This window comes from Osmia lignaria, chromosome 7, assembly GCF_051020975.1.
Source record: "Osmia lignaria lignaria isolate PbOS001 chromosome 7, iyOsmLign1, whole genome shotgun sequence".
NCBI lineage: Eukaryota > Metazoa > Arthropoda > Insecta > Hymenoptera > Megachilidae > Osmia > Osmia lignaria.
This window is the reverse complement of record NC_135038.1, coordinates 4,059,259-4,069,257: the sequence shown is the minus strand read 5'-3', so window position 1 is coordinate 4,069,257 and position 9,999 is coordinate 4,059,259.

The following is a 9,999-nucleotide window of genomic DNA, read 5'->3' as shown; positions in this document are numbered from 1 at the left end:
ATGGAATAAACGGAAGCAAAGTTGTTCGCCAAAGATAAGCAAGGGCGGACATTTTCATTTAAATATACCGAGCACCCTTTCGATCTACCCTTTATTGGCCAAATCTCTCGCAGCACACGCACGTCATTAAAGCTGGCTCGGACTATCGATATCTAGCCTACGCTGGACGCCAGTGCGTGGATCGTGTTAAGCGAATAAAAAGCCTATTGCCGTGAAATAGTCACCAGTAATGGTGGAAGTAATGTCCGTGACGAAATGGTCTCATCCTGAATCTATGCTGTTTGGAAAATGCTTCGCGTTGCATCGTACGATCTAACAATCTGCAAGTATCTTTTCTAATCAATGGAAAAATGTAGAAATTCAATTGATTTAAGAACGCCATTAAAATTTTCATATTTCGAATTCTATCCACACTTCCTAGGGAAAATTTCAAAGTTAAATATTTTCGTTCAAGTAGAAGCCAAAGATTCCTGAAAGTCGAAAGCATGGGGGTTGAAACATTTAGGCGGCGGATGCGAGACTCTCGTCGACGGTATAATCTCACCGGAAGTCCCTAAGACTCGGTAGGGTGGCCATCTGCGGATATTAAAGGAAATGGCGGTATGATTAGTCGAATACGTGCGCTGGTTTCGTTTTAAGGGAACACTTCCTCCCTGTTACTCTTCGACACGATTCTGCCCTCGTAAAAGCTTTTTGATTCTTACGATACTTGATATTACTTGATCAATTATGACACACGATAACATTTTTAATAACGTTTGCACAAACGTTCGGAGCAATGTTCCAGCTAACAAAAGTGAAAAGTTGGGCGACGGAGAGTCGAAAGATTCGCGACATGGTAATCCGGAGCATTGTCGGGACCGCAAATGACCAGCCGGCTGCGTAACTGCTCGGCCTTGCCTGTTTTCAGGGGGTTGTTTGCTTGATTTAGGGGTTGAACGCCGCGTTCCTCAACCGAGGAACAAGCCTTTCTTCCGTCTCGTCAGAATGGAACTACGCATCGAACGAGAATACCATTACCCTGTGTCCACTAAAAGTGTCCCAACGCGATGACAAATCTTTATTACGACCCAAACGGCAACACGAACGTCCAAGAAATGATATCTTTCTCTTTTAAGCGGCAAGCAATTTGTTTGTACGCTCGAAGAAATATTTTTACCAGGATTTTTATCTGTACATCGTGTATTGTTGAAACAGAAAGATATTTAGAGGGAAGCAAATCAACGTGCAAACATTTCGGTTATTTACATACGTACAATATTCGCTGGCTCTATCTCTCCCCTCTCCTATGGTTTGTCTTATAATATTAATAAGGGTAGTTTCCGGGCTGGCGTGCTGCGGAATCGTGGAAGGGGTCTGGCTATGCTCGCTATGTCCGGCAAGGGTGGTATGTTGTAGATAGTCCTCGGTGTAGCCCCCCTGAGGGATGAAGTCTGGACCTTGTTAGAACGAGAATGCTAATTTATTAGGGCGCGTCGGGAGCACGGGGAAATGCGGGTGCCTGCGATTTTCGGATGCTTCCTCGAAAGAAAACCGACGAGTTCTCACCCTTCAGATAAATTACCAAAAATCTGATGATCTATACTGCAGCCACCTCCCAACATCCGAGGATACGAAAGCAATTAAAGCTATCGTTAACGAGCAAAAACGAATGCACGAGAATAGACCACCTTGGACAAATCTTGAAATAACATTCTCTGGAAAATCTACCAAGATTCTTTCGCTCGAAAAGAAGAAGAAGAAAGGAGCAGAAACTACAGTCTATTTAAAACTAAAAACAGAAAGGAAAGAAAGAAAAAAAAGAAAAGTAAAGAACAAGTAAGAAGCCACGATCAATGCTGATGGCGAGGATATCGGGAGTTATACTTTTAATAAAGAGCGAACCGGCCATCCGACACCAGTATTCACCACCATCAGCAGCCTCAGCATCGTCGACACACCGATCCCTGCGTTGGACCGTGTTGGAACCGTGTTGGAAGTGGGTAGAAAGGGGGGGGGGGGGATGCGCGAGCGCCACACGTGTCTTGAGGGTGGTAATTACGCGGCATCTGCAGCCAAGCCCACACCACCATACCGTCCGCCAGTTCTCCACCTCCACCACCTTCTCCGACTTACTCCACAACCTTAGGTGGGCTGGTGGGTGGATTTGGGCGGTAAGGTGGCGGGATGAGGCAAAAGGGGTGGCAAGGGATGGGTGGCCACAGTATTGATTTTGTCCAAGACAGCCGACGCCGCCGCCGCCGACGCCGCGGCCAACCAGACCCACCTCTGGTGGTACCCACTCGGCTACAACACCAATCCCCACCCCCACATTCCACCCCGGCTCCTCTATCTCGCTCCTTCTCCTTTCCACCCAACCCACCCACCCTTAACCCGCTCTATCTGTCTCTTTCTCTTTCGTATTCGTAGCTCGCGTGTATATCTGTTCAGAGTGGCGTGTTCGCGTTGGCTGCTAGATAAGATGCCTGGCAAGCTGCTGCGAGTCGAGTCGTTTTATCGACACCCTGTCATCGACTCTACCCTCCGATCGATTGCGGCCACTTCTGATTGATTCGACTGAGATGTATCAATCCGGCGCGGCGTTACAGCGAGGTTCGTTCCTCTTTTTTTTTTTTCGATCGAGCTATCGCGAAGGTTGATCGAGCACAGGTGTGGGATTTGATCTGTCGAGATCGTAAGATTGACAGACAAAAAAGGAGAGAAAGAGAGAAGGAGAGAGCGAAAACTGACGAATGTCTTTAGAATTCACGAGCTCTCCACCCTCGGTCCAAGTAACGATAGTTTAGAAACTTGACGATGGCTGGGCGACGACGGGGCAGCGTGAGAGCCACGGCATCTGGACGGTAGTTAAAATGCATGTAGTCCTCCGAGAGTCTCGTATTCAAATACAGGATCAGTCCTTCTTCGACCTCTCCGTAACTGATCCCGATCCCGATCTCGATCCTGTGTGCCTCAGGAGAAGAAGAACTTTTCGTCTTGTTGGGAGGGTTCCAGGATCCGCTGCCTCGACTTGGATTTTCCCACACGGGTACACCGTAACCCGTCCCCTACCTTCTTTCCATACGAAAGGATTTCGATTGCGAGGAAATAATTCTTTTATTCTGAAGGCAAATTACAAAAATTTCTCAACATCGCTTTAAATCGACGAACGAGCGACAAAATAAAAAGGGATTTATCATTCCCTCGCGGAAGATACAGCCTTCTGGACACCGGTAGGATGACGTTCGGAAAGGGGAAATGAAGAAAAGCACTCGATGGCTGTTTCGCCCGGTTCGTTTTTATCGGCAATTCCGACTTCATCCCATCCGGCCTGCCCACCCCTCTTCTTACCATTCGATATTGTATTCATAGGCAGCGTTAAGAGACAGAGAGATATCGGAATGATTCACGAGCGCGGAGCTGACGGAATTCGTATTAGGAGAAAAATCTCACGTACCCTTCTTTCCACGATTCACCACCCTCCGTAGCTAACTGCTTCGATGTCCACTCTGTCGACCGTCGCCTCCCTTCTCCCTTACCACATCGTCGTCGTCACAATGTTACACATGACAATTGTGAACTACGAACCGAATTAAATGGAAACGCTGGGAATATAACTGGAATACAACAAAAGGGAAATAGAAGGGGATAGCCGCGCGTTTCGCGAAGTAAACGAAACATAAATGTCCCGAGGGCTTTCAGTCGCATCGAGTTGTTGTTGTTACGTTGAAGTTCATAAGGAGTAAAGAGGATCACGCGATCCAGATAAAAGAGCGAGGCTGGGTCCACGGGACCCTCGCATGTATCCAGCTTAGCCGAGACCGCAGTTTAAGGAGCTTTGGCTTTTGTTTAATCCAGAGTGAGTAAAAACGAGATGAAGCGATTCAGCCCTGCGCCCAGTCACTTCTGGCCCTTGATTCGCGGGAAAATCCCTCTCGTTCCGTGACGCTGATACCTCAGGGGATCAGGCCGGAAGTTGACAGCCCTCTCCATCCCGAATTCGTTTCCTTAATCATTTTTCTTCCCTCCCCCCTTAATCCCGGCCGTGCTTAGCTTCTCGGATTCTTTTGCTCGGCAACTGTTGCTGCGAATTCGTACGAAAGAACGAGTTTCGTTTTACGCGATACGAGACCGACGGTATCCGATTAATCGCGGACGAAAGGGTGGTGCTGAGGGTGCGAGGGCGGCTCGAATATTCCGCGACATGACGGCTCGCGTCGTGTTTTCTCCTCAATTACGTCAATCCACTCACGACCCCCGCGTAACGGACCGACTACTCGAATCGAAGCCCTCCGCTTCGGTCCTTAATCGGTCAAGTGATCGTAGACTCCGCCCGACAACCGGCTGCCTGACCGACGGAGAAACAGAGACGGACAGGCGAACGATAGGGCAATGGGGGAGGGTTACGCGAGGGTGAGACCGTACAAGAGAGGGTAGAAAGAGAGAGAGAGGTCAGGAGAAATGGCTAATTCCGGATATTTATGTAGGGGGTAAAGTAGGGGTTGTTACGGGCCTCGAGATCGCCGCTATAACCCTGGAGAGCCAGAAGCGACCAACTGACCAGAAAATTAACCCTCTAGCCGATCGGACGGAGCCGCGCTACCGGAACAGGCCGATGCCTTGACTCGCGTCAACCTTTCAGACTTTTTCTACTTTCCGTGAATCTCGTCCCTTTTGAATTATCCACCGCCACATGCAACAGCCCCCTCTTCGGGCTGGATCTTCAATCGGCTATCAGAGAATCGTTTGCTCCCTTCTTCCCTCCGTGTCCCTTTTCCGAATGGACATGTCGGTTTAAAGTGATTTTATTAATCGTTGAAGTTCTTAAGTTCAAGAATACAGTATAGTGTTAATCGAAAGCAGACAGTGCGAATCGAAAGCGCGCACTACCAACACACCGTGCCAGCCAACGTTCCCCAATAAAAGTCAACAAAAGACTAACGATTCATTCGGCTAATGGAAAAGTCCGAAAACAGAAGCGAACCACTCTCTCTCTCCTCACCGTACCTTGTCACCCTCTGGCGCGTTTCTACCGCTCATAATTAAGCAGACTTTTAGCAGATTAGATCCGCGATTTCGCGTACCGTCGTGTCGCGCGAATTCTTTTCTAGCCTGACCGTGCAAAATATCCCGCAAAAACGTTCCTTCTTCTCGTACTTGGACGTATCAGGGAGGTATGAGAAAATTTTCTGCTTATCAGTAACGACAAGACTTTTTCTAAAAGTGCGCTTTTGAAAAACAGATTTCATCCTTTTCTTAATGAATGCCTGTATCCACGATAAAAGTCCACCGTGTAGCCCGTGAACGACTTAACCCGTTCCGTTTCCACCAAGACGGGAGAATTAATTATCCTTCTTTCCACGAAACCCTTCGAGCGTACGACACAGGATTGTTCCAGCCTCTCGTGGACCATCGCGAAATCTGGATTAGTCGAGCTTAATCCGTTCGACTATCCGTAGGATGCCGACCAAGACAGGGCGAAGGGAAAGGAGAAAAGAAAAAAGAAAACATTCTCGAGCACCCTCTTAATCTGTCCTCGAGTTCCAACCGGTTGAGTAACGTAAGCCCCTTGTCGGCATATTGCGACGATTCGCGGCTATAAAAACGCGCGAGAAATGGGAGGGAGAGATTCGCGAGAGGGTGTCGGAGAAACGAAAGGGGTTGTCGGGTTGCCCGAGTGACAAATGGTTCGGAATAATACCAGCCGGGCGAACGGGACGACACCCAGCACCCAACATCCGCCTCTGGTTCCCCTCAAGCTCGCCTCGGAGGAACCGTGGCTAGCCCTCCAAGGGCTTACTCTGACAATATCGTTAAACGATCTTCTTTGTTTTCGTTCCGTTTAAGCGGCAGACTCGCCGAGAAGCCGTCTCGAACGATCTCCTATCTACCGTGCTTCGCTTTTACTTCGATGCCTTTTGGAAATTCATTTTCTTTCTTCGACGGGTTCGGATGGCGATGCTTTGTTAATCCTTGCGAATAATGCTGATGAAATTTGTTTAGATAAATTCTCCGTGTAAGGTGAGAAATGTTACAATTGATTTCCAAGTACCTACACGTTGGATCGAGGAAATTTTTCAGCCGATCTTTCTTTGCCGCATCACCGTTTTTTCATTAACTTGGCGAAGCCGCCGTTAAAGAAATTCGATTCTTCGGGGGGGTAGAATGGACGATCGAGATTCGAACTGCACAGGCAGCTGGACGAAGGGGGTGGAAGAGATCGGAGAGGACACAAAGCTACTTTAAATAAAGGAGCCCTCCATCCATTGAACCTATTGTCAACCTCTGACGTTGACTGAGCGAACGGCAGGTCCACCGAATCCATCATCTCCATAGAAAACCTTAATTATTTTCTGATGAAAGAAACCCCCTTTCGGCTTCGATTGCTCTTTTACTTCCATCCTATCGTCTCTTCTTTCTTCTCACTCCTCTATACCGTTTCATCTGTCTTATCAAATTTTTCCAAAGTATCTTTAAAAAATAATTGAGAGAATAGGGCAATTTCTTTTGTCGTTGTCTACATTCGTTTCAAACATTTTTCAACGTCCCTTTCTTTTTGACGAAAATTAGAAACAGTCACACGCAGCAGGGGGTGTGCCATCCAAGGAACGCGATCTTCCGCAGGAAGGTGGATCCCTTCTCGAAAGCTTTGCGCGAGCCATTAAGCAGAATCGTTTGGCTAACCGAGACAAAAATCCGACGGTGATATTTTTTTATTCCATCCTCCTGCACCCCCGTTGTACGATGTAGCTATACGGAGGGGTGAGAGGTTGAATTCCGTGCGTGCCAGCACGGACAAAAGACAAACGCCGTCGTCTTTCGTTTGTTTCAAGCGTCATTTGTTTGGTATACTGGATGGGCTTGTGTCTTGGTCGCTCGTAGCCGCTCGAACGGCTTGCCGCCGCTTTCTGGGGGAAAGGATGCGGGAGATATGGGGTTGCATGGTCAGAAAGGCCACATTTGAATGCCAACGGAAAGGGGCTGAACGCTCTTTCATCTCTGCTTTGTCGTGCCACCTACATCCTGAACCGAGCCCTGAAAACACTTCAGGCATGATGGGACCCTAAACTTTTGACCTGGTGTTCGCCAGAACGTCACCGGATCCGGAAAATGTTGCACGGAGAAATTTTTATTGCCCGGTAACAATTATTTGCCTCTGGGGAATTTCAATTGTTCGACATTTTTTTTTGCAACTTTCCAAAATTGCGTCGGAGTTAAGATGTCAAAGAGGATTCGTCTCGTCGCGTCGCGTCGTCAGGATGATCAGAAACGTTGATCGTTTGCGGAAGGGCGACGCAAGGGTGAACAGAGACACCGTTTACAGCACCCTTCTCCCTTTCTTTCAATACCTTAATGTCAGCGAACGTTACGAGCCTTTGTCTCCGATTCACTCTCACCCGCTCCTCCGGCGCCCCTCCGCTGCAAAGGGGTTTTCACCGCCGCTTGAATCCTACTCGAGGATGAAGCTTTATTTAGCAGATGATATTTACGACTTCCAATCCTACGCAACCCTCCCGACTTTTATATTGTCTTTGGCAAAGTTCGCCGCTGTGTTTTGTGCCTTCCTCTTCTTCCCTTCTTCTTCTTCTACTCCGTGTTCATCGATTGCGTCTTCGAGGTTCGATTCCATTCAGGCATGCTTCTCGACGATTCAGAAAAATGATTCTTTTTCATTTTGTCAGCATACGAGGGTGAAATTAGTCGAAATTATAGAATGTTTCGAGAGAAGGTTGGCACGCGTTATCCGATACTTTGTTCCGTCAAACGTTTCCAACAGTCGACCTGGAAACAAATACGCGTCTGTCTTATCGTCGAGCCACCCTTCATCCGAGATTGTCATCCGGGCTACGAGCAGTTGTAAACACCAGCGGCAAACATAATATAACGAACGCTCCGGGCTATGCGTGAAACAAACCCTCTCTCTTATAGTTATTCCTGCGTATAGATTAATCCGCGAGGAAGAAATTCTTCCAGGAGAAACGTTAATGAAAGATACGATAAAGGCTTTCAATAAATCAGATGTTAATTGTAGCCGATGGTAACGACGCAGCAAAGTTTTGTCTTTTTCCTCGAGAAACACCAGATCCCGCCACCCCCGATAAATTATATGTCGATAAATTAAAGCCCCGGACGGCGTCCGCCGATAAAAATCGAAGATGCAAACCGACCAAGCCGATGGAGGAGAAAGGCCGGCGGTAACAGCGATTCATTTTTCATCGACCTAACCGAATTTGTCGAACTCGGACCCGCGCCAAGGGTGGGATCTAATTTCAGGGCCATTACGATGTATACGACCTTCTCTCTACCCTCTACCGCCCGATACCCGTGAACTATCATTTGTACGAATTACATCCCCCATCCCACCCTCTATATCGGCGATCGTTTATTATTATTAGCATCAACCCCCAACGTGTCACGTTTCCGTGATACCTTTCCTCACGGATATTCCATTAATCCTTCGAAGGAAACTTAACTTCAAATTTCTATCAAGCATATTCGATGCAACTTGAAATTTTTAAACCAAGGAACATTCACAGAGAGCTTTTCATACAATTAACCCTTTCCCGATGACGAGGATTAAGGCTACAACATTCGCGAGACAGCCGAAGCCAATTAAAGTGTGCCGAAGAAGGAAAGAAGAATCGAGAAATTATTTCACACGTGCTCGAGCTTCTTCTGATCTCTTCCATCAGATAGATGAACCCTTTCATCCCGCAAGAGTCCTGATGGGGTTTCGTGCAAGCTTCCGATCCGCGACGATGGAAATTACACGCGTACATAAGAGGAAGGTGAGAGACTGGTACGTTAAAGAAATTAGAGAGATAATTCCTCGGACGAATACCCAATTTACCCTTTCGTCCGTGCCGAGCGTCCTGGCCTTATTATCTAAAGTGCTCGACTGCGAGAGGCTGGCAGAGAGAAGAAAAAAAAAATAAAAAGAACATACACCCTTCTGGCAGGGCAAGGCGGACGGTTCGGTAGGGGGTGGTGGCCGGTTGCAAGGACAAAAAGTATTAAAGGATACCTCGAAGCTTCTCCTCACGGACTAGCTGACTGGAGATGCTGGCAAACTTTTTTTTTTTTTTTTTTTTTTTGACTCCTATCATTTATTCACGCCAGAGTTATTTTCCCTTCCCAGCTTTCAACGTCCACCTTCGATCCTTCTTTTTCGTCTTTATTTTTATTTAACCCTTTTACTGCAAAATTTCTTTGACAATAGTGCGGCAGAAATTTATCCTGAAAGCATCGGGATTAGGAAGAAACGAATATTCATCAAATTCCACTGATGAATATAGGTGCAACTATCGCACAATGGACGCCGCAACGAAAGGGTTAACCCCCCTAATCAAGTACTATCGATTCCCTGCGATTCTCTATTTTCGCGCAATCACCTGCAATTTTGTCCCATTCAAAAATCAAGATACATAAAACTACTCTACCCAAACGAAATCAATTTATCGATCGATCAACGGAGGGCAGAGATCCTCGTCCCCCCTGCGAATTTTACTCTCAATCGGATCGGTATCTTTATGCGACACGGTTTAGAGAATATGGGCAAGTCGCGTGCAATGGCGAAAATGAATCCTTGCATCGCGAAGGCCGAAAACCACCCCCGGGAAACGATTCCATTCGCGATTCGGTGAAAAAGAGAGCGGGAGCCGCATGCGGCCGCACGCGATTGAAAGAACGGCCCCAATCATCCCCCTGGTGGAAATGCATTTTCCGTCTCTCTGGCTTCTGTGCCCGACGCCGTGGCGGCGGTTTCGTCCATGGCTTCATACGACCTGCACCACCGCTACAGGAGAGCTGGCCAGTCTTTGTCGCTATTTTGGGGGGATGAACGAGCCGGGGACACGAATACGTGTTCGATCGATGAATCACTCGGCGTGCACCGTTGACGTTGACGTGGAACGAGACCAGGACCAGGCCAAACAGTGCATCGGAAAGGGAGGGAGAAAGTTTTGTGACGAAGCGGGAAGAGGATGATAGAGAACAGAGAGGTTGGATCAGGGGATCGAG